The 27,135-nt window shown below is 39.9% G+C and overlaps 1 pseudogene; it reads left to right on the top strand.

Moving 5' to 3' along the window:
• The first annotated feature begins 5,896 nt into the window (after nt 1-5,896).
• On the top strand, nt 5,897-18,514 carry LOC101844214 (annotated as a pseudogene).
• The last annotated feature ends 8,621 nt before the right edge of the window (nt 18,515-27,135 follow it).

Here is a 27,135-nt window from a genome sequence, read left to right as displayed (position 1 = left end):
ATAGGAAAAGGCATTTCTAAATATAACATGTCCAGTATGTATGGTGTTACTTGTATGTATGTTTTCAGGGATACCCATTTGGTACTGGATAACAAATTGGTATCTCCTTTCCTGGGGAAGACAATTTCTCCCACTTTCAGTGTTCCTTCATTGTCTCTACTTCTTTCCTGATTAGGACTCCATTTGCCCAAGAATTTAGGACAAATATTGTCAAGCTGGATTTCACTACTAAGAAGCTTCTACAGAGCTAAAGAAGTAAAATTGTTGAAGAGGAAGCCCATAGACTGGAGAGAATCTTTGCTAACTATATATCTGACATAGGATGAATATTCAGAATATGTAACATTCTTGAGGTGTTTCTAAGCCATTTTTTTCTTCCTTTAGGAACTCCTTGAACTGCTGAGGTCCCAGGCACATTTTTCAAGTGGGTTATTGCAAGGTGTTCTGGATTTTACTGTTTGATTTTGGGGGTTTTGTGTATTCAGGAAGTCCTTTGCTAAATCTACATCATGTAAAGTACTGTCTATGTTTTCTTCTAGAAGCTTTAGGGTTTCAGGTTTCATATTTGTGGTTTTGATCTACTTGGATTAATTTTTGTGCAAGCTGATAGGTAGAGGTTCGATTCCATTCCTTTTTGTATGGATATACAGTTTTCATAGCACAATTTGTTGAAGATGCTTTCTTTTCTTATGTTTTTGGCATCTTAGTCAAATATTATAAAGTTAAAGTTATATATGCATATTAATCTTTGGATCTTCAATTTTGTTTCATTTGTCTATATGTCTCTTCTTGTGCTGATATAATATTGTTTTATAACTATGGTTCTGTGATATATCTTAGGATCTGAGATGGTAATCCTTCCAGCATTATTCTTTTTGCTCAAGATTGTTTTGGGTATCCAGGATCTTTTATGGTTCCATATGAATTTTAGGATAGTTTTTTCCTGTTTCTATGAAGAATTAGATTGGGTTTTTTATTGCAATTGCATTGAATCTATAAAGAGCTATTGGTAAAATGGTTGCATTGACAATATGAGTATTAATCCATGATTGTCACATCTTCCCATTTTCTAGTATATTTATCTATTTCTTAAAAGGCTTAAAGTTTTCATTGTAGTGGTCCTTTACTCCCCGCATTAGGTTTATTCCTAGATATTTTGCTATCTTTGAGATTCTGGTGAATGGATATGTGTCTATGATTTTTTCCTCTACATGTTTGTGGTTGGCATATAGAAAAGTTATTGATTTATGTAAGTAGATTCTGTGTCCTACCATATTGCTGGGTGTTTGTTTGTAGAAGTTTTTGATAGAATTTTTGTAATCTTTTATCAATAGTATCATGTCATCTGGAAATAAGGACGGTTTGACTTCTTCTTTCATTATAAGTGTTCCTTTAGTTTCCTTCTTTTGCCTTATTGCTCCAGCTAGTGCTTAGCTTACTTAGCTTTAGAACTGATCTGGCTGCAGCAACAGGGAATGAAGAAATGACAGGCACATACAGATAATCTTGAAACAGCTGGGCCATGAGCTCTGGGGGAGACTCAAAAACAGCAGACCAGAAACTCAGCATGTTTTTTTATATACAACCCCAGTGAAAAGGGGGATGCAGTAGGTTAGTGATCTCAGCAGGCAAGCAATCTCAGGTTGCAGTCATCCAGGATGAGGAAGGAAGCTGCAGTTGATGCTTCCTGCACATGCTGGTTTTAGCTTAACAGCAAATGTTTGTTAATACCCATACTTGGACCAGGGTAAGATTTTACCATTCCCTTGAGCCTGACTTAGGGAAGGCATGGCCATTCCCATGGGTCTGAGACATTGGGGTTCTTGGCATGGGCATACTCATGTCGATAACACACATTCACTCAATATTTCATCTACTCCCTACAGACAGCCTCCAGGGAACATGAGCACTCACTCCTTACCCTTCTCCAGACAGCAGCCTCCCCATCCTTGCTTTGAAGGCACCGTGACTTCTAGTGAAAGCTGAATGATTCTGTCACTATTTCCAAGCCCCACCATGTTTAGTCCCAGGAAATCCTAGAAAATGGCAGTTCTGGGATAGCTATTATATTCCTTAGGAAGGCATTGCTTCCCATGCCTTAAGAGAAGCAAATCTTCAAGAGCAGCCAAACATGACAGGGCTTGCCCATAAATCCATGTAAAGCACTCTGCGCACACTCCTAGAAGCACGTAGGATAGCTGAAGCACAACAGGGGCATTCACAGCAGGACTGAATTCTTCTCATTGATGCGAATCTCATCAGGACCTAAAACCTCCACATGTGAAAACTGAGATGTTTTAGTTTCATACCAAAATTTCAATTTAGAATACTGAACTTCTTTATTTGATTTCTGAACAGCTTTATCCAAATTATCCAATATTGAGGCAATATTTCAATATTAAGTGAGAATGGATTCATCCTCATCATGTGTGTTTCTACTAAAAAAGTGCAGAAAAAAGATGATTCAAGTCAAGGGTTGAGTCAAAATCTGTGTTGTGACCCAGCCAGATGATCTGTTCTTTGTCATATTGGAACTGCATGCGCTTTTCCAACCACAAGTTCATTAGTGCTCACTATGTCCAGACAGTGTTCACGGTGTTTTACAGATAGAAATCTATTTAATTCTCACTTGTTATTGGGAAGTTGTGATTTTTATTGCTGGTTTTAAAGAGAAGGGAACCAATGCTGGAGGAGTGGGAAACAAGAAAGCTAGAATGGACTCAGGACGCTAGCTGTATCTACACAGCTGGCTGCCTTTGCTCTCTGTTCTACTGGAGAGGAGGAGGCACCATGGAGTTGCTTAAATGTATCACAGAAGAAAACGAAAAATTCCAAGGTAAAGATGTGCTTCAAAAGAGAAACACTGTGATTTCTAGTGGTCCAAGAGCTTAAAATTGGTCTGCCCCAATAAGCACTCCTCCAGTCTGTTTCTGTTACAAAGACAGCATAGTCTTAGATTGTTGTACCATATCAGAGTGGTTATGTGGTGATGGAATTCAAGAGATGGTGGGCATTTACTATAAAAAATATGCAAAAACAGGATTTCCAAAGGCCACCCCATGATATCTATGCCACTATGTTGAATACTAGCCTAGAATCCTGCTCTGCTCTGATGAAGTTATGGCATTTCTGGCAGACTTGGGTACTGCTCAGAAGTCATAAACACCTCATTCTACCATTCCTGTACCCACTCCTCTCTGTTGTGCTTTGGGCATTGGGAAATATGAGAAGAGTTTCTGGTGGCCTAGAAGAAAGGAGAGGAATCAATAGGAGAACGTGGTCTCCACCAAATCTCCTGGGCAGTTTCTGACTCTTTAGGAAAAGATTAGAGACTTCATGAGTCTCTAGAAAACACATAGCTGAACTGGGATCCAACTAAGTGTAGTTTAGAAATGGAAAAGAAATCATTCTGTGTAGTGGTGCTCACTACACACAAACCGGGAAGAACACAGATCTAGCCTTGTTGGCATGGACACTGGCATCTCATGATTGGCAGAGGTGGGGGGAGCAGTTTTGTTGATATGAAGTGTGGACAAGGGTACCATAAGTACCAGGGTATCATAAGCAGGTGTCACATGGCTGCAGACAGATGATTGACAGACCTTCATTTTTAAGAACAGTTCATCAAGCTCATGGTGCCTGAACCAATCCTAGATAAAAATATATGGAAAGGTAGTTTGTCTAATTAAGTGCAGGTCTATCCCAGCACTGTAATGGCCTGTTCTTGGATGGAAACAATAGCCTCTCTGACTCCAGACACTCATTTCTGTAAGTTGCATGATATTCCGAGGCAGCATTTCTTCATATCACTCTCCTGTTGAAAATTCTCCCCCTACATGTGATATGTATGGCTATGGGCACCTACAACCATTAAAGTTACAGAAGAAGGCTGGGAGACTCATCACTGATCCTGCTTTCCCAGGACTAGCCTGATACTGCCATCAAAAGTCCTCTGGCCAAGGATACCTCTCATCTTTAAGAAAGCTGAAATTTTGATCTATCATTCTTGTTGACCTCTGATTTTGGTGTGGGATTGGCATAAAAATGTAAAAGTGTTTGCCTTTTTTTTAAATGATTTTCTCCAACACAGAGAAGAGCCATTACAGCTGCTATTTTTACACCACAGAGCAATGAAATCTAGATGCTTACTTCATATAGGCAGAACAGTTGCTATGGAAACAATGGGTGCCAAACTTGATTGTACAAACATTAAAAAAAAATCAGCAAACGTTTTAGTGCTCGCTTCATACTGTTAGGTATGTGTACTTTCTACCAGGGGGGCTGAGTCCCTTGCATGATGAGATCCCATTACAACACTTTGGCATACTTTCTTACCTTTCAGAATAACATTACCAACATATTTGGAAACGGACTAGTTATTTTCTTTACAACTATTGTTTCAAGAATATGTTTTCCTTTGTGAGAATTTCTAAGGTGTCAGTTTAATTCTGGGAGCCTGGATTGTAAACTCCCTGCAGACAGCATATTTGAGCAATTGCTAAGTTTCTCATGCACAGGCAGTGCTTATCATCTAAGGCCACCGCTAGAGGAATGATCTGCACATTTTCATAGGCTGAATTAAAATTGTAGTTTTACTTACTTATTTATCCCAACTCAGCTAATACAAGGTTTAAGAAGTCTTTTAAAATACTGGATAAAACAAGTAATACAGGAAAGAGATAAAAAGAAAAGTATGGGTGGGGCAGTAAATTTGCACCAACCAAGAATAATGCATGCCAAGATATTGTTGTTCCTAGTAAGCTTCTGAATCTGGGAAACACGTGCACTTCTGACCCATTGATCAGGAAGTTCAAAGGAGAAAGTTATGGTTTGTTGTAATTCTTTGTGTCTATATGGTAAAAACAAACCAGTTACCTAGAAACCACATAAAAACACTGTGCTGGTTTGCTCCTCTGTTTTTGTGATAAAACACTGACTTCTATAAGCAGCTTCTGGAGGAAAGAGTTTATTCAGCTTACAGGTTAGCTGGTCACTAGGGAAGCCAAGGCAAGAAAAACTAAAATAGAAACCATGGAGGAATGATGCCACAGGCTTTCTTCTCCTGGCTTGCACAGCTACCTTTGTAATAGAGTGCAGACCCAACTTCTCAAGGATAATACAACCCACAGTAGACTGGGCACGCACATCAATTAACAGTCAAGGAAATGTCCCACAAGTGTGCCTACAGGCCAATGTGATGAAAGAAACCCTCCAATTGAGACTTGCTATTACCTGGTGTGCCTAAGTTTATGTCAAGTTTACAAAATCTAACCATAGCTCTCACTGATGAAGAAATGAGAGATTCTGTCATATAGCCTTCACAAAAAAAGGATGCCAAGGTGACAAATATTTAAGTCAATGAGCAACTATCTCACTTAAGACCATTGTGTGAGTGGGGATTAACTGATTATTTAAAAAGGTAGACTGTCATACTCATCTGAGAAAAGGAGTGGGTAGCTCAGGAAGTTATTATAAAAATGAGTAATTAAAATCAAATCAATTGTGTCACATTTTCCAAACATTCTTCATATATTTAATTTATAAATTAAAACTTCACACAAATTTACCCACATTTAAAGAAACCGTGGAAACATGTTTTCTGTCAAATTAAAGAAGAAAATACTGACATCCATACCCACTCCAAAGCATGCTGTTAATCTGAGTACATGACAAACCATAGCAATAAAAGCAGTTATCTGCATCAGTTTTGTGGTTTATTAAAGGTTTTATGGCCAATACTTCTTTCAGTCATTTTAGGACATAATCATACAAAGAGGAAAACTAAAATAGAATGACTTCCCACTTGAAAGGTGATTTCAGACTATAAAATAGTCTGACTTCAAAATACCTATTCACTGAGTTTCCTCTGACTAGTAAGTCAGTCACATTCGACATAATGCAGACACTCTTTAATAAGAGTATGTACCATCCATTAGATGTGATCTTCGTCATGGTATTATACTATAAGTGTTCAAGATGTTGTTATTGGGAACACAGAAACTTGTCCCAAGAATCAACAGATGATAGGAAATTAAAAAGAATCAGCCATGCAAAGAAGGACTGAAGAAAATCTGTACCAGACATGGAGAGGGGATAATATCTAGAATTTGCAAAGAGCTATAAAAATCAAACACAAAAAACCCTGCCCATCAACAAATAGGCTAATAAAATAACAGAGTGCATCGCAAAAGAAGAAACGCAAATGGCCAGTAATTATTTTTGAAAGTGTTCAACACAGTGGGATATGAAAGTTAAAATTACTTTGAGACACCACCTTACCTTAAGTCAGGATGGCTGTCATCAAGTCTGACAGCAAATATTGGAGAGGATATGGGAGAGGACGCCTTATTCACTGCTGGTCAGACTGCATGCTAACACAGGCGTTATAGAAGTTTTGTGAAGGCTCCTAGAATTACCATAGAGCCCAGCTATACCATTCATGGACACATAGGCAAAATACTCTGTATCCTACCACAGAGACACTTTCACGTTTCTCTATTCGCAACAGCAAACAGTGAGCTGGTAACAGTCTAGATGTCCATCAGCAGATGGAGGGATAATGAAAGTGTGATGCATACATGCAATGGAATATTACTCCACCATAAAGAAAAGTGAAATTTTCAAGAAAATGAATGAATCTGAAGAAGCACAGTACCAAGTAAGGTGACCCCAACTTAAAAAGGACAAAAATACATGTGTGCACACATCAACAGGGATAAGCATGGGTAAAGGCCTAGAAAGGAGGCCAAGAGACGGTTACAGTCAAGGTGGGGAAGGATGAGGACAGGAAAAAGAACGCATAGGGCATGAAAGAAGAAGAGACTGGAGGTGACAACATCAAAAGCAGGAAGAATGGGTTAAATAAAATATGCAAAGAGACTGGAAGACTGGAAACCATATGTCCCTAAAAAGAAAATAAGTCCCTCTCTTACCCCTAGTCTACCAAAACACTTGATATTCCACCACTGAAATTCAACTTCCTGGAGCTGGGAAGAATTCATTTATACTCCCACCAGCAGCATGTCAGGGCTCCTATGTCCCATATCCTTGGGAGAGTTTGTTACTATTTGTCCTCTTATGAAACTTGGAGTGAGCTGGGTCAAACTCTCAGCATACTTTTAATTTGCATTTTCCTAGCAGCTTGGCACATTGAACACATTTTCGTATGGTTATTGGCCATTTCTATTCCATCTTTTTAGGATTGTCTGTTCATTTTTATTAGCTCACTGATTGAGATTGTTTGAATTTGGGTCACTTAGGGTGTTCTTGATAGCTTTGGGTTTTATTCTTGGATATATAGAGAAAAGACCCCTACTGTATGTATTTGTTCTCCCACTGTTTTCTTTGCTGTGCAGAAAATTTTAATTTCAGACAGTCTTATTTTTTCAATTTTTGGTATTATTTCCCAAGTTTTTGGAGTTCTTTTCAGTAAACCTTTTCCAACACCTGTATCTTGAAGCATCTCCTCTATGAATTGATGTAAACCTATCCAACACAACCCCCCTCACAGGTTAATTGTTCTCCAACTGTAAAGTATTTCCTGAGAGTCCAGCAGCCCGTGGAGGTGTCCACCATCTTCCTGATTGTTTGCTTTATTAGTGTTCTTAGTAAGGACAAAAATCATTGATTCTGGAACATCTGAAATTCTAGGGGCTGTAACTTAATTTTTCCTTCTGTAAGGATTCAGGCACTATGCTGGCCTGCCCTGTCACCTGACAGAATGCACTCGGGCAGTACCCTGGTCATCCCAGGATTCCGTGCCTGTATAGTCTGCACACAGGTGCAAAGTACCCCTTTAAAAGACAGGATCCCCCACCCACTTGCCATGGAATCCACCAACGTTCCCCTCATGCATTATCATAACACCTTTAGTCTGAGCAAAGATAAAAATTAAGTAGGAAAATGCATTTTTTACTTATCATCCCTGGTTGACAACTTTTATCAAAACCCAGTAGGGATTCTTACAGGATAATTCAATGTTCTTTGTGATTTGAAAAAAAAAGTAGGCTTTTTTACAGCACAGTACATTTTAAAAATTCTCTTATGTTTTATCTACTGGAAGACACAAACAATTTTAGTTCACTTAACCAACATCTTTCTCAACTCAGCACAACTAAGAGTCAGGAGAGGAAATATCTTTCATATGCATCATCATAAACAAAATGGAATATATTTAATGTTGTAAAATATTAATTTTAATTTTACTGGATGGGATTTCTGAAACTTGGCACAATATTTAATACAGAAATAAGACTGAATAAGATAATATGGATGAAAATGATTGAAAATCCTAAATAATTAGCAAAGATGCATGCTTATCACTAATTAGCGATGTAACAAATTTATGTGACAAGTTAGAGACATTAAGCTTTGGCTAGTAGTGCAAAGACTACTAAATCATATAAAACCCTGCGTGCTCAAATCTAGATGATTGATGCCAGCAAATTATAGGTCTCTCCTGAATATTCTTCAAAGAGTGACATATTTTCAAAACAAGTAGAAGCCAGTCAGCTTTGAAGATGACAAAAACATATATGTGCTGCTAATTGCTGACATTTATATAAAACTGACACCAGATATCACTTATCATAGCAATTGTTAATAGTAATTTGCATATTCAGAGCCCATACTGAAATTTTGTTAAGTATAATTTTTAATTCATTATCAACCCTAAAGTTAATGTCTCTTTTATTAACAGAAAATATAAGGCTCCTCAACATTTTTTCATTATGTGCCTAAAAAATGGTAATATTTGTTCCTGATCCCTGTTGGCCATTCCGAGGAATGAAAAAGAAAGAAAAATCTGCATCTTAGCAACTAAAACCAAAGTGGAACACCACATAAATACAGTCAATTTTTCATAAATAACCTAGTCTACCATTTACTTATAATTTACCAATCCATACCAATGAATGGCTGCCCAGTATTGACAATTAAGGTCTCATTAAAATTACCTAAAGGTTATTCCCCTGTCTTTAAGTTACTTACAATAAATTATACGCAACAAACAGTTTGTGGTCCTGCTGTCTTCACTGTCTGTAACTCAATACTGCCACAGTAGTTTTGTTGGAAAACACACTGACACTCCTCACAGAGAAATTGACAGAGCAAGAGCGTGGAGCCAATCAGTTACATTACTGCAAAATGAGGATTTGTTGATTAATCTAGAAAGAAACAGCCCTCCCCTTACACAGTGAATCCAAGGATGTGGCAGAATTTCCTGTGAACCATTCTGAGAAAGCAGTCTGAAAGTATTTAAAGTCCTTCCTAAGAAAACTCTACCCTGCAGAGAGGAACAATGAGATACTAGAGGAGGTTATGTTCTTCAGTGATGTAGCCTCTGGTAACTCATCATGATCCAATAAATAAACCAACCCATGCTCATGGAAGCAACCAGAATTAAATTCAATGGGCCAAAACAACAACAAAAGACCAGAAAGTTAGGGACAGGGAGAGATTTGTTGGAAAAAGGTATTTGGAGACGAGTATAGGGAAGTAAAATAAAACAGTAGAGGGGCTGAAAGACAATAAACATGTGTATGAATTCTGAAAGAATAAATAAATTTTTATGAAATGCAGATACACTCCTGGGTGTACATCCAATGCACTCTGTTCTGTGAATATATGTTTCTCTTGTTAATTAATGAATAAATGCTGATTGGCTAGTAGCCAGGCAAGAAGTATAGGCAGCGCTACCAGACGAGGATAATTATGGGAAGAGGAATGGAGAGTGAGTTGCCAGAGAGAGACACCATGTAGCTGCTGAAGGAGTAACATGCCAGCGAATTACAGGTGAGCCACAGGTCTCATGTTAATACATAGTTTAATAGAAATGGGTTGATAATTAAGAGAGATTTGGCCAATTAAGAAGCCTGAGACATTGGCCAGACAGTTCATAATTAATATAAGCCCAAAGTGTGCTTATTTGGGACTAAATGGCTACAGGACCAGGGGAAACAGAAACCTCTTCCACACCTCTGAGTCTAACACCTAGGTAATAATAAATCCAGGTGTGCTGATGCGCTGACACATCTGTCTGTACTACTGTACCGGTACCTTCATGCGCATTGTAGTGCCAGCACACTCGTGTGCACCCCTGTGCTAGTCCATCCATGTGCACTGCTGTGATAGTACATCATGTCCACTGCTGCACTGATACAACCATGTGCATTGCTGTTACAGTACATCATGGTCACTGCTGCACTAATACATCCATGTGCACCGCTATGATAGTACATCATGGTCACTGCTGCATCCATGTGCACCGCTGTGAGAGTACATCATGTCCACTGCTGCACTAATACATCCATGTGCACTGTGGTATTAGCACATCCGTGTTCAGTACTACACTTGCACATCCCCGTGTGCTGATGTAAGAGCGCATCCGTGTTCGGCGTCATACAAGCGCATCCACAAGAACTGCAGCACTAATGTACACGTGTCCTGCTGTACTAGCACGTCCGTGTACACTTCCGTAATAGTAGTTGTAGCGCATCCACGTGCACCGCGGTGAGAGTCCATCCATGTGTGCTGATGTACTCGTGCATTCGTGTGCAGATCTCTGTCAGCATGTGTGTGCTGCTCCAGTACATCCATGTGTGCTGCTTTTCTAGTGCACAACACGTGTGTGTGCGCTGCTGTAACGGTACTTCTGCGTGCACTATTGTACCATCACAGCTACTGCGGTCTAGCCATATGGACTGCAGCCCTGGGACATCTGTGGGGCCTGTTGTGCTAGCACATGGGACGTGGTGCTAGGACACCCATGGACATTGCTAGAAAGCTCATGTGCACCGCCGCGCTACTACGCCCATTTATCCAGTGATATTGCTGCATCCGTGCCAGCTGCTGAAGGGTTACATCTGTGTGCCCTTCTCTGCCAGCACATCTGTGTGCGCTACAGTATGAGTATGTCCGTACAGCCGTGTGCTTTACTAAAACAACCATGTCCACTGCCCTAGCGGTACCTGCTGTGCTCAGCTATACTAATACACTGGCATGATACAGCCATGTATACTACTGTGGTAGCATCCATGTGCAGTGTGGTATTTGAACACACATGAGTGCTAGTACCATGTGTGTAATAGTACATCCATAGCCACTTCTGTAGAGCAACATCCACTTGCAATCCTGGAGTATTATATCTGTATGGTCTGTGTGCATGGCTGGACCAACCCAGCTATGTGCATTTCTATGTGCTGTGAATTGCTGCCCTGCATGTCTGTGTGTACTGCTGTATTCATACATGCATGTGCGTTGCTGTACTAGTATGTCTTTGTGCTCCTGCGCTAGCACACCTTGAGCACATCTATGTGTGCTGCTGCCCTAGTAAACCTGCGCATTCCTGTGTTCTGCTGTACTAGTATACCCATGTGGTGCTGTACCAGAGCATCCTTGTGCTCTCCTACACTGGTCACTGCACAAATGCCATGAATCAGAAAAGTGTCTACTTCAGCAGTGCTCTCCTAACAAACTGTTTGCAAGTGGAAATGAGCAATATTAGAATAACTTAGAACAGGATCTCAAACAGAAAATGGTGAATTACTGTGTAACCTGAATGTAATGCTAAATCTATCCTTGAGCTAATTTGTCCTTCAGTCATTCTCCTTACCTGCCGCCATCAAAATGCAATGAATGTCCAGCCTCAACATTAACTTAGAATGGAGACTTGCTTGACCAAACTTCCCAGTCAAGGTATTTTTATGCTACCTAAAACCTCCTGCTCTTCCTTGTATATCTGACTATCAATTGGTTTGTTAGAGAGAAAAGTTTTGGCCTTCCCTCTACCTCTCTCAGCAAGAAGCATCAGCAGTATTATTTTTAGTGTAAATGAGACTGTGTTTGGTATGATTAAGTAGGAAATAGACTCTGTGGCCTCAGAATCCGCCAGGCTAGTGTTTACCTTCTCAGAATGATGCTGCTCCTACTTTTTTGTGTCAATTATTTCTCCCCAAATTGGGACTCTTCTACACTTTTGTTTAAAAGCCTCTTGGCTTTGGGAATTGTAGCAGTGAGAGTAATGGATGGGGGAGAGGGGAGAGAAAGGAAGAATGGGAAAAAGAAGAGAGAGAGAATATGTAAAAATAGTAATGGGCAGAAGCAATAGGGAACAGTGTTGGGTCTGCTGAGGTACTGTGGATGGGGAGGAGCAGGAGGGGAGGAAGGACAGCAGCCTGGGGATATGAAAGAAGAGAGTCTGTGATAGATAAAGAATGTTTGTAGCAGAAGGGGAAGGCTGAGTGAAGAGAGAAAGGACGTGAGATTGTTGGCTGAATGTTGATTTCATCTTGGGGTACTGAATGAGAGTGCCGTCCACAGGTTCAGGCACTTAAACGCTTGATCTCCAGTTAGTGGTACTGTTTAGGGGGCTGCTGCAACCTTGTTGGAGGAAGTGCATCACTGGGGTGGGCTTGCGAGTTTGTAGCCTCACCTGCTTTCAGTTCACTTAGGGTTTGCCCTTGAGGGTGTGATCTCTCAGCTTCCTGCTGCTGCCACCATGCCTGTTGCTTGCTGCTATCTCCCTCTATAACAGAGGGGACTCATCCCTTAGGAACCAGAAGCCAAATAAGCTCTTCCTTCTGTACGTTGCTTTTAGTCGTGACATTTTTTTTCCACAGCAACATAAAATCTCCTTGAGAGATCCCCTAATTTGTCCCCCTGGTCTTGGCTCGTGCTATATTCTATGTTGATTTTCACTCTTCTCTTGCAGAATCTCAGCTTACCTTGTGTGTTTTTAACTCTGTTCCACAGGCTGTGGATAGAGGAGGCAAACTCTGCACAGCCACAGTTTCTGTGTTCCTACTCAAGTGGTCAGGAGCAACAGCTGGCTGTGTGGTGTAAAAGCACTACTTAGTGTTTGTGCCTTTCTCAGAGGTGGGGGCGAAGCACTAATAGTGGTCCCTGCAGCTGTCACTGGGAACCCCGTCTATGTATCCCACTGGGGTTGTTTTTGTAGGTTTTCCCATGGGAGGATTTCAGCCCAGTTTGCCTGGTGTAAAAATTCCACTGTAGCAGCTGCTTTTGTTACCATCACAGCAGGTAGTCTACTCTCATAGCAGACAAAGTTTATGGGTCCAACAGTAGAAAAATTCTGTTGGGATTTTGACCAAGTTTTGGGACTGGAGAAGTGGCTAAAAGAGTGATAAGACAGTCTTGTTCACTTTATCTCCAAACTGTAATCAGTCACTCTTTACCATGGTGTCTAGTGTTCTGTCATGCCCTAAATCCTTTCAGTGTGTTTTGAAATATCTTTTGCTTACCGTGTTATCCTCATAACCTACTCATCGTGTGATCACATCATTAAAGTGCTTCATGATACCATGATACAACATTTCCATCAATTAAATTTAAGAACTGCTACTTCGTGTTTGTATCTGTATGAAAAGCATCATATAGTTCTTAAACAACACATCTTTAAAGGGTTTGGAAGAACAAGGTGAATATTAAGTCTAGAGAGAGGGAAACTTTCTCATCACATTATATGGTCCGATTTCCACTTTTCTATGAAAAGGGAAATACAACTTATGTATCCTCTATTTATATAAAAGATAAATAAGACCCTGTTTACTGAAGGGAAACATCTTCCAGAAATCCTAGAAAATATAAAATCCACAACCATGAGAAAGATTGGTCATGTACAAGTCACAAGGTAATAGAATAGATTGATGCCTGGAATCAGGAGAATTGAAAAGGCAGTGCTAAGATTTAAAGGAGAGTCCAGGGAAAAATTAGAACTGCCTCTTGCAAATGGATCCATGGGCTCATGCTGCCCAGTGTGAAAACTCAAAACCATGAAATCTCAAAAATCTCATAGTATAAGGTGCATCGCCATCATAAAATTCAATTTTGCCAAAAAATCTATTTTATCTGTCAGTATCCGAACAACCTATAAAACATGTGAGTCACAGACAGACATTTTCTGAAAATTGAAAGTAACTTTATAACTCTGAGTTAGCTATTGGAAGGAGTAGAAAGTAAAATTCTCTCTTTTTTAGAAAAGACATCTGCCCAGTCCATATCCCTGTGAGACACTCCTATACTCCAGTGTATCACTGTGTTGCATCTGTGTCTGCAATGGGTCCAAGGGGAAAATCTGAGAAGAGGTAGTCTACCTTGAAAAGGAAATCGTTCACTGTTGTTCAGTCATACTGACAGAAGGGAGAGAAATGAAGAGGAAAATCAGGAGTTCTGGCTCTGAATTGACACAACCATTGTCAATGTTCAGGTTTTCCACCCACCGGTTAAAAACAGAGTTCATGAAACTCAAGCCATGTAAATAAGTGTGGTTATTTTCTGTCTCTATGTCCTAGAATGTCCTGATACAACCTTGCCATCACTATCATGTGACCACAAAAACTATCGAAAAAACAGAATTTTCATACTTTTCCCCCCAAAAAAGGAAGACTGGCAAATGAGCTCTTCAAATAGAACAGAGGTTCTCAACCTGTGGGTCACAACCTCTTTGGCAAACTTTTGTCTCCAAAAATATTTACATTACAGTTCCTAACAGTAGCAAGATTACAGTTATGATTTAGCAACAAAAATAATTTTATGGTTGGGGGGTCACCAAAACATGAGGAACTGTATTAAAAGGTCACAACTTTAGAAAGGTTGAGAGACACTGAAATAGATATATTTTTGCCTACAAACACCGCTTGGTCTGTGATTCTGTCCTTCGTTTCATATCAAATAGCACTTATGTCACACGTTTTTATTATTTAGACTGTAAACTCCACCAGGGAGTTAGATTGTCTGACTCCACTATCTCCTCAACATTTGCAAGCCACACTTCAATAGTAAAGACTAACCCAATTTAGAACTGACCAGAATCCCCTCCCTGGTGGCTTGCTTTTGTGGTGTTAGAAGGTGCTATACAGGTCACTAAGGGAAAAAAAGATGTCAATGGAGAGATGTGCCCATTGGTGCAACACTAGTGTGATCAGCTGCTTTCTGATTAGATTTGAGGTCCAAGAAACAGCAGGAAAGTCATACCTAGTATTGTAAACCCAATAAAAAGCCCATGGGATTTATTATTGGTGTTTTGCTAAATGGTGATGCTGCCAAACCACCTTTCTAAGTATTTATCTGTATACCCATGTATTTTTCCTGCTGTTAGCCTTGACCTTTTCTAAGCTTCCTTTGTAGTGGGCAGAAAATAATGCAGAGACATAACTATTTGAAGTGTTAAGAAAGGTATCTTTATATGAACAGCCCTAAATGGAACATCTATATAAGCTACAGCCCTTAAGGTTCAGGAAACATCATGGAAGAGGATGCAGAAGCTTAAGAGCTAGAAGAGGGTAAGGAGTGTTATGAAATGTTGTCTTCCGGAATGGAGTGGCCACTATACTTATGAATTCACAGCAGCTGCACGAGGTCATGCAGAAATCTCCTCACCCAGCTCATGAGATTTTGAAGATTTTACTGAAGACCTAAGACTAACCCTGTGGTACACTGTAAAGATTTGTCACCAAATTGGTTTGATAAAATACTGATTGCTCAGTAGCCAGACAGGATGGATGGAAAGGAGAAGGGTGGAGCTAGAGGAGTCACCAACCAGACCAAAAGGGAGCAGCAGATAAACATGCCGTGCTAATAAAGCTACTGCCCAACAGCAAAGCAAAAATAAGGGGTATGGGTTAACTTAAAACCTAAGAGTTAGTTAGAAAGAAGCCTGCTCTATCAGCTGAGCACTTACAATTAATATAAGCCTCTCAGTCAGTTATTTGGGTCCGGGCAGCTGGGACTAAAGCCTCGTTTACAGGCAGATAACTTTTAAACAGTCTATTCTGAAGCTGCACATGTATGTATTTTTAAATTATTTATTTTATTGTGTGTTCCAAAACTATAAATTAACTACAAATTAAGACACAGTGGTAGAATCCTTAAAAGGACTTCATTTATGTTATAACAAAAACTATATTTCTTTTCTGTCTGAACATTTCATACAAATGGAATGATACTATGAGTTATTTTGTGGTTGAATTATTTCACCTAGCATCTTTCAGGGATGGGATGGACTACCAGTTATATCTCAAATTATTTTTATTTTAAAACATTTAAAATAAAAGAATAATATACATATATTTGAAATAAACTTGCCTACAACAAATATAAAACTGTTAAAATAAAAATTTGGATAAAATCCAGAGGACAAATGACAGAAATAATACTAATCTCAGATAATATAAGACAAAGGCACTAATGCAGCAAATACATTTCATTGGTAAAAGTAAAACCACAATAAAAACATAAAACAAATGCTGGAACTCAGACATGAGTTAACTACACATCTCTCTCAAGCTCTGACACATTAAGTAGGGGGTAAAAAGATGCTTTAAGGAGGCTGGGTAGGTGGTTTAATCACCAAAGTGCTTGCCTTGAAACACAAGGGCCTGAGTTGAACCCCAGAACCTACATTTTTAAAAAACTTATAGCCTGATTCAGGGATGATTAGCTTGTTCCTGCCTCAACTTGGTATCCCAAGAGAGGCCTTACCCCTCTGAGGAGTAAATGAGGTGTGGAGTGGGGGAAGGGAGAGGGGGAGAAGTAGGGTTGGAATGTAAATATAATAAATAATAAAATAAAAATAATAAAATAAAACTGGACACTTTGTCTTGCTTGTAGTCCCAGCACTGGGGGGAGGCAAGGACAGCCAGATCTCAGAGCTCCAGACCAATAAGAAACCTTGTATTAGAAGCAAAAAAGATGGGGTCACTGTTGAGGAAACCCATAGGTTTGAGCACCTGGCGCTGAATGAACCCTGTAAAACCCCTCAGTGAGTCCAGGTTGAAATCAGACACATCGGAGGAGAGCAAGAAGATGCTGCTGAAGCTAAGGGAGAAGAAAACTAAAAACAAGAAGATGAAATCTAAGACTGAAGAAACAATATAGGAAATGGTAAAAAATATTTCTCCAAAGCTAAAGCAGTTTTTAAAGGGGATGGGCTTCTGAAGATGATGTGGATCCCCTCTAAGTCCAAGAAGGCCAAAGCAAGAGGAGGCACTGCTTCAAAATGACTCTGCTTCTAAAAGCAAAACCTCCGAAAAGAAAAAAGATCCCCTTGAGAAGAAAATAGGTTCTACACAAACAAAAGAAATAAAAGTTTGGAAGACTCTGAAGAAGATGCAGACCTTCCTAAGCCCAAGAAGATGAAGAAAGGGAAGGAGGCAAATGGAGACAGCGGAGAGAAAAGGCCCAAACTGAAGAATGGATTCTCTCATGAGGACTCAGACTCAGACTCCAATGGCACTGCTGGTGATGAAAGTGGCAGCGAGACAGCAAAGGAAACACCCGTGGGACAGAAAGAAGGATCTGTCTCCAGTTTTCCTATGTCTGAAGAGACTCGAGCTTCTCAAAGCTCGGAGGTGCACTTCCTATTTCCTATTCAAGTCAAGACACTTGTGTAGATTTAATTGTCCAGGTGTGGACAGGAACTGGGAAGACATTCCCCTGTTCTATCCCTTTGGCTGAGAACCTTTACGGTGGGCTACAGACAGGAAGAGAGGTCCAGCTCCTCAAATGCTCATTCTTGTACCCACAAGACAATCAGCAAAGCAAGTAAGCAAAGACATCAGTGACATCACAAAAAAGCTATCAGTGGCTTGTTTTCTGGTGGGATTTATATCCTGGTTGGGACCCTGAGTCGTAATAAAGACCACCTGCAGAATAGAAAGCTAGATCTCAAGCTTAGACATGTTGTCCAGGATGATGCTGATCAGGTATTGGATATGGGTTTTGCTGATCAAGTGGGAAAAAATTATGAGTAGCATACAAGAAAGATTCTGAAGACAACCCCCAAACACTGCTTTTCTCTGCAACCTATCCTCATTGGATGTTTAATGTTACTAAGAAGTACACAAAATCTATGTACTAACAGGTAGATCTGATAGGTAAAAAGACTCAGGAAGCAGCCAAAACTGTGGGGCACTTGGCGATTGTCACTAGACCAAGAGGACAGTGGTTATTGGGGATGTGACCCAAGTATTCAGTGGTCATCATGGGGGCCTATCATCTTCTGTGAAACAAAAAAAGAAGGCTAGGATCTGTCAAAGAATACATGTATAAAGCAGGATGCCTGGTCACCACATGGCAACATTCCACAGAAGCAAAGGGAAATCACCCTGAAAGATTTCCAAAGTGGCAATTTTGGAGTTTTGTTTGCAAGCAATGTTGCTGTACTGGGTTAGAAATCTCTGAGTTGACTTGGTTGTTCAAAACTTCCACCAAAGGATGTGGAGTCCTGCTTTCATTGTTCGGGGCAGACAGGCAAAACTGGAAAGACAGGGATTTGCATGTGCTTTTATCAGCACAAGTGAAGCAGAAAGCAGACACTAAATTTAAACCAATAGGAGTTCCTTCTGCAACTGAAATAATAAAAGCCTCCAGCAAAGAAGTCATCAGGCTTTTGGATTCTCTTCCTCCTACCACCACAGGCCTCTTCATGCAGTCAGCTAAGAAGCTGATTGAGGACGAGGGAGCTACACTGCCTCATCAGTCAGCCAGGGCTCCTTGATTAACTCACGCGTCTTAGTAAAGCGTTTGGTCAGTGAGCAGAGGCAGAAAGAACTGTTCACACGGCAGATCCCAATGCCCTTCCCCAGGCAAAGTCCCCAGCACTTCTTTCCATTTTGATTATTCGATCAGTTCCTGTTCCTCGCTGAGAAGACGGGCCTCTGCCCTGCTTCCTCTAACCGTTGCTGCTTGTCTTTTGAAAAGGGATAAGAATCCATTGCATTGTGGGTCTCCATCATCTTCATGAAATAATTTTTAAGGTCTGTCTCCTCTTCTTCGTCTATGTAGTACTTTTCGGGTCTTGCTGGTGTTGGATCCCTGGATTCTGGTGGGGTCATGTTGGTGTTTATATTGCTGAGTGATCTCTTATTCTGTCTTCTTCCCATCTCTTCTTTCAGTGGCACAACATAGTGTCTAGATTTATACAGTAAAGCCAACTACAGATCTGCCTATCCTTGTATGTTCATCTTGCAAGTTCATCTTGGTGTGTTATGCACACTGGGGCCTGAACCCAGAACCTTCACACGTGCCAAGCATGCATGTGCCCTACAACTAAACTCCATCTCTTGTCCCCAAAAGTATCTCTTACTCATGTCCTCCTAAGAAAGTCCCTAAGGGATGCTTCAGTCTCTGGAGGACCACATGACGCAGGGGCTTTGGTTTTTCTATCTGATACTTGGCATTCCTTGGCCTCTTGACCTCTTCACAACAATTGTTCGTGTCTATATGTGTCTGCTGAGATTTGGTACTGAAAAATTCTTTTCAAAAGCCAGTTCAGACTTGGCTGACTTGAACAGTTTATGCCAGGCTCTGGATGCTAAGGGTGGAACACAGTACATATTCTCTCTGCAGTGTCTGCACACCCTCTCAGTTTCTCATTAGAAGGAGAACCGTGTTCCAGGGAATTCTCCACAGACAGGGTATATAGAGGTACCTTTTCATAGGAGCCAATGTCCTTAGAGTTCAGTCTCAAACGTCTGAAATCTCTAGAGTTTTTCCATTAGTAATGAGACTAGATACATGATATTTTTGTTTGGGCCCTGCTTTTGGAAGATTGATTTACCAAAAACTAATTCGTGGAAGAGGGGGCTCAGCTGGCATTGCTGAAGAAGGTTTGAGGAAAGCTGCAGGATGTACCTCGACTTCACAAGTGAGGAGGTGGGAGGAAGCATGTTTCCAATGGTGACCACTTCATGAGTCGTGACTTGTTTATTATTATTCTCTCATATGTTACATCCCAACTGCAGTCTCCCCTCCCTCCAACCCTCCCAGCCCCTCCTCCTACTTTCCTTCTCCCCAAGACCAAATTCTCTTCCATTTCCCTTCAAAAAAAAAAGAGCAGGGATTTTAATGGGACATAGCATATCAATTTACAATAAGACCAGGCAAAAACCCTATATCAAGGCTGGACAATAGGAGAAAAAGGGTCCCAAGTGTAGGCAAAAGAGTCAAAGACACACCACTCCCACTGCTAGAAGTCCCACAAGAATGCCCTGCTACATAACCATGGGGTATATGCAGAGGACTTAGCTCATATCCATACAGGTTTCAAGATTGTCACTTCTGTCTCTGTGAGCCCCTATGAGTTCTGCTTAGTTGATTCTATCGGCTCTGTTTTATAGTGTCTTCAAACCCTCTGGCTCCTACTATCCTTCCTTCCTCGATTTTGTGGGGTTCCCCGAGCTCCACCTAATGTTTGTCCATGGGTCTCTGCATTTGCTCCCATCAGTTGCTGAATGGCACTGCCCTTATAAGTCATAGTTCTTTTTCAAGGAACTATATGTACTCCTGGGCATTCTGGGGTTTCTAAGGGGCAGAATGGGACAATTTTGTTTCTCAGTGGCCTAGATCTTAAGACACAGAATAAGATCTATTCCAGTTAGGCTGCTTCTCCAATTTTCATGCTTAGAGAAGTCTTCTAAGACAAACTGCCATTTTAAGCTGTTGCTTCAAGGGAACTGAAGAATTCAGTATATCACCTGGCCCAGTAATAACTGTCCAAGTAATCAGGTGCTCTTTCTCGGGGAAACATCCCACCTAGCACAGATGCTCATGGGGTGGGCTCCTCTTGCCTTCCTAGAGATTCTGTACAGAGATCTTAGGATAGGCTCGGAAGGAAAACCACAATCATGCACTCTGGGGCACATTCTCTGATTTTAACATGATCTTTACCTCCTAACTCATCTTATAAGAACATTTGCCATCAAGGAGCTCTGATCACCAAATCAGCTCCTGGAAGTTGAGGCTACGTCCTTCATTCTATTTAGATTCAGTTTTTCCCTTGACCTCTAACCAGATGGTTCTTGACCTCTGTGCTCAGAATTCTTTTGAATTTTTTCGTTGTTGATGACTCTGTGGCTTAAAAGTTTTAATTTTGCCCAATCATTGGGCATGCTTTAGTGAAACGTTTCACTATTAGGTAGGAATCCATGTTGTATCAAGCAGATGAAAGGACATGCTGGCTGTACTTCCAGGAGGAGAGGTTAAAACCTTCTTGGATTATGGGTAAGCCATAATGTGCCATAATCAAACAGTAAGGGGGAGATTAATAGGAATCTCATTTACACAATTTAAATAAAATATAGTTCTTTGAACAAATGAAGATAAGGTTCTTCTGTATCCCAGTTTAAGTGGGCTTATTGGGAAGTGTTGCCATTGTTACTATTTTCTACAGAGCAAATATTTTCCAGTTTATCAAATAACTCTGGACTTTTGGATTACAATCCATTATTATGTCCAAGCTGTCTGTGTGGCTGTTTCTCTGCAGTTGTACATAATTGTTCTTACATTAAAATGAGTTACCGTATAGAGTACTTCATTGTACCATAATAAAGATAACAAAGCTTTACACCAACAAAAAAGAAACAAAGACAAACAGGTGGGCGATTCCTGAGGAATCACACACATGGTTGTCCAGCCTGGACACCTGTGCATGCAGCCGTACTCACATGTGCACTAGTGCACACACACACACACACACACACACACACACCTATGAATACACACTGAGTACATACACAGAGAAGAAATCTTCAAACACAAAGAATTTGTGGACGAACGTTAAAACTTCCACTCTTTATGTTAAAAATATTTCAGAAAGTAAAATAATTATGAAAATGGTCACAGCAGGCACGATAACAAATATAATAAATTCCTACAAGAAAAGCATAAACTGGGATGGCCACAAACTTTGCATATAAAACATAATTTCCAGTCGTTGGAAAAAACTGATGTCTCTATAAAAACAATAGAACTTAAAAAATATCCAAAGTCATTTTATCAGTTTCTTCAGAAAATAAAGACATTTGGGCTACAGAGATGGCTCTGAGTAAAAAAGCACTTGATGCTCTTTCAACAGACCAAAGTTTGGTTCTTAGCACCTACATATCTCCAATATGTCTGATGCCTTATTCTCACCTCCAGAGAGAATACCTTCAAGCACATGGTGTGCATACAGCCAAGAAGATACACACATGCACATAATAAAAAAAAATTAAAACACTGTTTTCTAAAAAAAAAAACTAAGGTATTTGTTGGGGTTGGTGGCACATGACTGTGATCACTCCAGTCACAAGGCAGAGGCAAGAGGAGTAGTTTCAGGTCATCTTCAGCTCCATGAAAGTCCAAGGTCCATCTAAGCTCCTGACTCAAAAAAAAACAATTAAAAAATAGCCAGAAACAAAAGTAAAAACATGAAAGTGCATTATAAAATATATTATGAAATATGTAATTTCAAATGTTTTGATTTCACTATGTGTTAAGGGAAGCTTTTTCTTGTTAGCTGCTTTGGTTTATCACCCGCCAGCCGCCTGGGCTCTGCCGCTTTGTAGTCCCCAAATAAACACACAAGACGCTGTATTAATTATGAAGCTGTTGGCCTTGCTTATTTCTTACTGGCTAGCTCTGACTTAAGTAGTTACCTCATAATTGTTAATCTAAGTATGTCTCTTACCGGAGAAGTTTCCGGGCTCCTACCTGGCGTTACATGTCGACTCTCTTGTGTTTCTCCTTCCCAGCATCCTCCTGGATTCCTAGCCCCACCTATCTAGATTCCTATTGGCCAGACAGTGCTTTATTAGCATAAGACTTCCCCAACAACTATGAAAACAAAATAACTTCAGGAAAGTCAAGTAAATTTTAAAGAATCAAAGAATTAAGTAATAAGTGTTGAAATGCATAAAATGATAAAGGAGTAAGTTCAAAACCAGGAAATAGTGTTGGTATATAGATTAAGCTTTCAACAAACATTTATTTCCTTGACTTATTCAAAAGAAAAAGACAAACAGCATGAGAATAAAAGTCAATTGATACAGAAAATATTGAGACATGAAGACAATGGTATGAGCCCCTTTAAGATGTTTGAAATATTTGCTAAATTAGTTTTGTGACAAGTTAATATTTATAGCCCAAAAGTCAGCATAAAAGAAGCATTCCTATTATAACTATAAGAATATGGAAATATAATTCTCCTTAACTATCTAACAGTAATAAAAATACTGGTAAATAAAATTGGAGAGTAAATAGAACTATGATAAAATTACCAAAAAAAGACATTAACTCATTTATTTGTGAAAGACACAACTGAGGAAGAAGTTAGACTTTAGAAAATTAATGTGAGAGCTCACTTGATGGCAAGATAAAACACATAGGCTTTATATATAATAAAATATAACAGCATTCCTACATGTCACAGACAGGGAGCTGCAATGGATGACAAGAAAAAGGTTTGCTAGTAATAGGAAAAAATGCATTTTCAAATGTGTGTGAACTGGGATAAGAACAGCTATGGTAGATGACCCTTACTCAACTTCAAAGGAAACAAAGAATGCCAGAGAAACAAAACTTGGAAGGTTTTGTTTCAGTGGTGGCATTTCTTTTAAATCAGAAGTTATGAGAAGTCATACAAACCAATAGATGAAAACTCTTTAAAATCCAATGTAACGTATACCTGGGGGATACTGTGGTGTGGGTGAGGTCTCTAGGATACCGGGCCACAGTGAAAAGTAACTAGGCCATTTAGGTTATGCCCTCGGCAGGAATTGATGCAGTTCCTCTCTGCCTTCCTGAATTGTTCTGTGACATCTCCCTCTTGTGTATCTTGCACCACTGTGATGCCATCTACCGTGAGGTTATGTGACCCAGGAGTCCACAGCAGAGCCAGAGCCATGCTGTTGGACTGCCAGCACTCAAAACTCTGAACTAAATATGCCTCTCTTCTTTGCAATTTACCCAGTCTCTGGCATCCAGAAGAGGGGATGGGTTGTGCTAATTCATCTTACTACAAATTGTGCTTGTGAATGCACCTTCCACTGGCCCTGCACATTAGGCATATTACTAATAGTTACTCATTGTCCTGTGTTCTGTGATGAGTTATGGTCACAGATATAACCCTATTCTATTTATCTGAGTGTGGGCAAACGAAAATAATAGAAATTTATTTAACCTGATCTCCATCAGTAAATTAGTCAGGATAATTGGAACAAGTATCCAGATAAACATTTTCATTTGTCTCTCTGCATAAAAGTAATCTAGCACACTGGCATGCGGATAACTACCTTGATTCTTCAGTACACACTGCTAGCATGGATTGGGTAAAAATAAAATCTGTAGTGTAGGTTTGTCATTGGACTCAATTAACCCGGAGAGCCTATGGAAAGTTCTGAAGCCTCTTTTCTACTCACCTGGTGCTGTTTCCCCAAGAATATCAAAACCAACCAGGTTATAATTTATTCATTCAGCCCCACCAACCAGTACTGTCTTTGCCAATGTGCATATAGATACATCAAGCCACCTCCATCTTAGCACTGTAGGCATGTATAGAGTGAGATTTTGTGAAGCTAAAATATTATCTGCTTTTATTAACTGTTGAGATTTAAAGTCTCTTGGGTATTAGCAGTAGAATTTGTGTAGATATAAAGTAATAGAAAGTAGAATATTTCTTTATGTCATCAAAAAATATATATATATAACTTTCAAGGTAGTCTGTTCAGTTTTATTCTCTTTTGCTTCTTTATACTCTCTTAATTAGTGACCTTTTCGTAATTTTCTTACTTTCAGCACTTAATAGTTAACGTGATAAACCATGGGGAAAAGGGGGGGTCACACCTTAAGGCACAAAGCTACAAAAGGTGATCTCTAAAAACAGTATCTTTCTATGATATATCAAGTCACATTATTATAGATAACGATACTGTTTTAGGTTGCAAAGCATATATTGATTCTGTACCTATGTAACGTGAAGGCATTCAGACTTAGAAGACAGCACAGATCAGGAGGACCTTGGAAGAATACTGTGAGGTAGGCGCTTGTGAAGGAGATCTGTTAGGTATGCTCAGAGTGTTAGCATTTGCAAAAAGCAGAGGAAGATGAATTCTTAAGTGGTCTTAAGAGAGACCTCAGCTAATCCCATAAGAACCCGTGAGTGAGGATGGTCCTAAAGTATCATCCAGTATTGGAAAGAGGCATCCTTGGAAATGGACCAGGCTTTGGTGAAGAGAGTCACAACCAGGAAGGGAGAATGACACTCTCAAGCAACGATCCTCAGTCAAGGGAAAGTCTGTAAGTCATCCAAGAGCTGCAGCAATTGTGAAATAGATGCTGTAGCCCTAAGGAGAGAGGACTTCGGACAGCATATGGTGAACTAGCCTGCCTCCATCTTGGTCTTGAATGTCATCTAATAGTAAAGACAAACTAGGTTCATTCTTGTTTATGATTAAATCTGTTTCTCAGGGATTGGGCTGTGCCCAATCTCAACTACAAATGATTCTGTCCTTCCTGTTCCAGGAAATGGCAACCATGCCTTTGTTTCAAAATGTTATTATGACTACCAGTTGTTATGACTAACTTATGATGAACTTGCTTTGTCTTTGCTTCAAAAAGTTGTAATGACCATCTTGCGATGCTACCTTTGTTTCAAGAGGCTGTTATGATCACCTTATTATGTTCTACTTCTACAGCCCTGCCCATTTTGCCCACCAAATCCCCTATTTGGAAACCCCCTACCCCTGAGCTATAAAAACTTTGTCTTTCTCATGCTGCAATCCTGACCTCTTGAACCCTGCCTTAGGAGTAGGCAGCCCATGTACATGAATTAAAGAACTTGCTTTAATTAATTTTGTCATGATGATTTTTGTCAGTGGTCTTTCTCCCCTCATCTTTGGGATTAATACATCTACTAGGCTACCACTTTAGGGAACTAAAAACAGATCCAAAGCTTCCCTTCAAGAACCATGTCACAGAACTTACTGAGCTAGGGGAAAAAAGAATTATATAATAGTTTGCCTTTTTTACTAAACAAAAAGTTGTAACATTTTGAAAACTACTTTCTCTGTCTTTATAACATCAGAGTTTTGACAAGAGAATCACCTATCATCTTTCCTATTTTGACAAATCTAATTTTCACACAGTCAAAAGGAACAGATTTCACATGTAGTCACGCTTCATAAAATGTTTGGCTTCATTCAGATTTTAGGGTTGGGATTCCATTATTTCCCAGTTAAATTAGGTCTCAAAGCCCAATAGTTTGCTGCAAATCCCTTTGACAGCATTAGTACAGGAACATTTTAATGAAGTCTAGGAGTGATATTCAAGTACCAGGAGGAGAAGAATGAAGTTGATTGATCACAGAATTCCAGAGCTGAGCTTAGGGTCCCAGGCTGCTAAATCAAGCCAGGAAATCAAAGGAGCTTCTTTAAGTGTAGCTAGCTCCATCATCATCAGTTTTTCCAAAGGAATAAAATTGCTAATGAACCCATAATGAATCTCATTTTCCCTGCAAAACTTACTGTGCCGCTAGAAGCAAGCAGAATGACGACACTGCCTCCTTGATTGTCTCCCTCTGGCCTCCTTTGAAAAGGTCATTAGCCACATCTGGGGTCCCCATTGCTCTGAATAGCCAACTGACACACATACAAAGGTCATCTGCCCTTCCAAACATAAGAAAGGCAGCCATCTTTATTTGGACACTTTAACATAATTGCCCAAGGAAGGTGCAAAAGAAAACCAAAATGACTACATTGGATTTACTGTCTCACTCTATTAGAACTTATGCAGCATCTGTGTCCCTTAGAGGGACAAAATGGAAAGAGCTAAAAATAGGGAAAATTGATCTTTTCCTGGCACGGAGCTTCATGGAGAAGAGCTTTTTGCAAAAGAGCAGCTTTATTTCATCCAGTTAAGTATTCTGCATCATCTGTGCAGCATAGGATTGTCTTGATGTGATCCGTTCCTAGTTTTGCCTTTCATCAATAGCAGCTTCAATACTAATGATTTGTGCCAAAAGAAAAAATATGGGGGGAGGAGGCTTAAAATGCTGCTTAGATGTAAAATTACTCCTCTCTTTGTCACAAGCAGAAAGCTAGCTCAAACTGACCTAACATTAAACTGTCTCTAAACATGAAAGCTCAAAGTGAGCCACCGATCGCAATAGACCATGTGCACTGCTTACACTTATGAACCCTCTTTGTGTTACCTACAACAACTGTGTTATAAAACACTGGCGTGGCTCCTGCTCATGTGGTTTCATTTCTGTGAGAATGGCTCCATATTCTTGTATACAACCACACCTCACTACCAGAACTCCCTTGGAATCTGTAATGCTATGCTTGTTCACTTTTATAGCAG

The sequence above is a fragment of the Mesocricetus auratus genome, unplaced genomic scaffold (genome assembly GCF_017639785.1).
Source record: "Mesocricetus auratus isolate SY011 unplaced genomic scaffold, BCM_Maur_2.0 Super-Scaffold_15014, whole genome shotgun sequence".
Taxonomy (NCBI): Eukaryota; Metazoa; Chordata; class Mammalia; order Rodentia; family Cricetidae; genus Mesocricetus; species Mesocricetus auratus.
This window is presented reverse-complemented; position numbering and strand designations above follow the sequence as displayed.